Source organism: Pseudophryne corroboree, chromosome 3 (assembly GCF_028390025.1).
Source record: "Pseudophryne corroboree isolate aPseCor3 chromosome 3, aPseCor3.hap2, whole genome shotgun sequence".
NCBI lineage: Eukaryota > Metazoa > Chordata > Amphibia > Anura > Myobatrachidae > Pseudophryne > Pseudophryne corroboree.
In genome coordinates, this window is record NC_086446.1 from 265981148 (window position 1) to 265985136 (window position 3989).

A 3989-nucleotide genomic window follows, 5' to 3' on the forward strand; every position below is an offset into this window, starting at 1 on the left:
GGGAACTATTTAAAGAAAACGAGAGAGCAGATGAATGGCTGCACACTATGCCACTCCTCCTGCTGCCCCAGCCAGTTCTACTTGTTCAGGCAGATGGACAGCATGCAATACTGTATATGTACTGTACCTTTCCCAACAGCTCTATCTGCCTTCTGTCTCAGTCTGTGTGGAACTTCTTAAAGAGGCAGTATCCAGGGGAAATGACAATAGGTCATATTTATAGTGGAAGTAAATACACTATTTTTTAATTGTATAAAAGGACAATCCTCGTGTCTGAGCACTGCATGCTAGAGAGGGTTACCGATCCTCTTCTTTCTCCTCTTCTCTTTACATTGTGCAGAGTGACTTCTTGGTTCCCTTTAAGGCTTATTCACGCCCCCTACATAACTGACACATGAAAGCGGTTGGTGACGACAGTATATCCGATCTGCAGGTTGTGGTTAAGAGGAAGCAATTAGACAGGACTAAAGTTTTTAGGTCATCTATTTAAGCAGAGCCGGCCCTAGCCAATTTGATGCCCTAGGCAAAATTTTGTCTGGTGCCCCCTAGCTCCGCCGCTAGTTCTGCATCTGTACCTGTAACGCTCAGGTAGTGGGGCCCACCGGGGGGTTACCCTGTGGGCCAGTTCAACTCTGCACAATGCCACACAGTAATGACCATAATACATATAATTCCACACAGTAAAGGAACCTTACACATATGCCCCACATTAGTAATGCCCATAATACACATAATGCCACACAGTAATGCACCTTACACATATGCCCCACATTAGTAATGCCCATAATACACATATACTGCCACAGATACTGCCACACTTGCTGGTTATACAAAAAGATCAGTATCAAACATGTAGAAACTGTCCATTCTCTTCACTATTCAGTGTGTTTGCTGGTGTCTGTTACTCCCGTTAACTGCATGCACTTTACTTTATACTGTGGGAGCTAAATGCTCTGCCCTCCAGTCTGATGTGTCCAAAAGTCACGCTGCACTGATGTTTCATATAGAAATAGCACAACGCAACTTACTGACCACGTTACAGTGCTAGATGGCAGGGGAATTTTACGGTATGGACTGACTAGGAAATAAAGTGTGGGGAGAACACTGCCCATGTTATGTCCCTGCAGACACCTGGGGTTTGCACAGGGATAAGGGATACACACAGGATGGCAGGGTCCCCCTCCCCCATGTGCACAAGCAGTATAGGTGATGTCAGGTTTCTGTGAAGCAGTCTTCCAAAATACACATGTGTTATCATAAGAAGCCATCCAGTAATAACCTTATATAGTCAGTAAAAATGTCACAGGTCCAGGAATTGCATTTACTGGGCTTCTGCTGTCTGTCTGAGGTCTCACAAGTCAGGGGCATTCAAGCATGTCAGAGGAAGTTTAAGGCACAGTGTGCATTTTTTTTGACAAATGTAAACAGCAGTGTATACAAGTACTGATTGAATACATTTGGAAAGTAACAGTTAGTTTGCGGACTGTCCCTCTCAGCATGAGATGCTGCAGGGACATGCTTGGATGCCCCTAGACATGCTTGAATGCCCTAGGCAAATGCCTAGCCTGCCTATAGCTAAGGCCGGCTCTGTATTTAAGACCAGACACACACGAAATAACACATGGCTGCAATTGGGGAAATTGAGAAATCCACGTGTAATAGTAGTCTGCTTCTGCTTTTTCCATTTCTTTTTTTCAATAATCTTGAACCTTAGTTATTTCATGTTATAATACAGCTTAAAGCTTGTTAATGTAATGCATCAGTGGTCCCCAAACGTTTTTGAATCACGGCGCCCTAGAGTACCAGAATTTTTTTCACGGTACCCCTAGGCCAAAAGTTTCTTATTGAGAAATGTAGAAAAAAAATATATAAAATTAAGTAAATTATGTTTATATGTCATCCTTAGGCTCAAATATGTGGTGAGCAAGATTTGCTTCTGTTTGTCCACATATTTTATTATTGGCAGCCAGGGGCAGATCCAGAAGAAAATGATAGGGGGGGCACCATGGAAGGGGCAAGTACATTTGCGTGCGGCTTCGGTGCATGTGAGGTGCAGGGTGTAGTGTGCAGGGGGCAGCGTTTGAGGGGCAGGGGGCAGCGTGTGAGGGTCAAGGTGCAGGGGGCAGTGTGTGAGGTGCTGGGTACAGGGGGCAGTGTGTGAGAGGCAGGTGGCAGCGTGTGAGGGGCAGGGGGCAGCGTGTGAGGGGCAGGGTATAGGGGGCAGTGTGTGAGAGGCAGGGTGTGAGGGCAGGGGGCAGCGTGTGAGGTGCAGGAGGCAGCGTGTGAGGGACGGTGTGAGAGGCAGAGTGCAGTGTGTGAGGGGCAGGGGGCTGTGTGTGTGAGTGTGTGAGTGTGGGATTGAAGAGATCTCTCATATGTGGGCTGCAGCCAGGGAAGTGAGTAGTGAATTGGTCACAGGGGCTGCCTCTCAGCAGCAAAGCTGGCCAGCCCCCCTCCTGCTTACCTAAGCCTGCTTCCTGGCACCAGTGTCCAGGCTCAGCAGCTGAGGTCGGAAGCTGTTTCTCAGCCATCATACCCGCCACACTCCGCAGCAGCCCCGGTCTTCAATGTGAGGCGCTCCGTGGTAGGTTGGACTAGTACCAGCAGGATGCCGCCCACTATGCAAATACTCCAGCCGCAGCAGCGCAGTGAGAGGCTGCCAGCCTGCATATGTGGGATGCTGGAGTACTTGCATAGTGGGTGGGCGGCAGTGCTTAAAGTGGTCCTAGAGAGGTAGTGGAACTCACCCCCCTCCCCACGGCACCCAAGTAATAAAGGTATTGCACGCGCGCCGCAAAAAAGGGGCGTGGTCTTCAAAAGAATGGGGCATGGTCACACAATAGTAATAATGCCCACAGTAGTAGCACCCTGTAATACACATAATGCCCACCACAGTAGCGCTTCTTATACAATGCCCACAGTTGTAGCGCTCATTATGCAATGTCCACTGTACTGGTAGTGCCCCTTATATAGACCCCATAGTAGTGGTGCCCCTTATGCAATGCCCGTATTGCCCCCAGTAGTAATGTTGCCTGTAGTAATGCCCCCAGTCATTTAGCGCCCTAGTAGTTATGCCCCCAGTGGTAATGCCCCTGCAGTTATGACCCCAGTAGTTTACCCCCCCCCCTTTAGTTTAGCCTCCCAGTGGTAATGCCCCCAGTAGTTTGCCTGCTTGTAGTTTAGCCACCAGTAGTAATGCCCCCTGTAGTTTGCCCCATTGTAGTTTAGCCCCCGTAGTTATGCCCCCTTATAGTTTAGCCCCCAGTAGTAATGCCCCCAGTAGTTTGGCCCCTGTAGTTATCCCCCAGTAGTTTGGCCCCTGTAGTTATGCCCCCAGTAGTTTGGCCCCTCTGAAGTTTAGCCCCCAAGTAGTAATGGCCCTGTAGTTATGCCGCCAGTAGTAATTCTCCTGTAGTTACGCCGCCAGTAGTAATGACCTCCTGTAGTTTGCCCCCAGTAGTTAGCCCCTTTGTAGTTTGCCCCCTTGTAGCTTACCCCCAGTAGTTTGCCCCCAGTAATAATGTCCCCCAGTAGTTTGCCCCCAGTAGATGCCCCCAGTAATAATGTCCCCCAGTAGTTTGCCCCCAGTAATAATGTCCCCCAGTAGTTTGCCCCCAGTAGATGCCCCCCAGTAATAATGTCCTCCAGTAATAATGTCCTCCAGTAGTTTGCCCCCAGTAGTAATGCCCCCCAGGAGTTTGCCCCCAATAGATGACCTCCCAGTAGTAATGCCCCCAGTAGATGCCCCCCAGTAATAATGCCCCAGTTGTAATACACCCAGTAGATGCCACCAGTAATAATGTCCCCCAGTAGTTTGCCCCCAGTAGATGCCCCCCAGTAAAAATGTCCCCCAGTAGCTGCCCCCTGTAGTAATGCCCCCAATAGATGACCCTCCAGTAGTAATGCCCCCAGTAATAATGCCCCCAGTAGATGCCCCCCAGTAATAATGCCCCCAGCAGATGCCCCCCAGTAATAATGCCCCCCCAGTA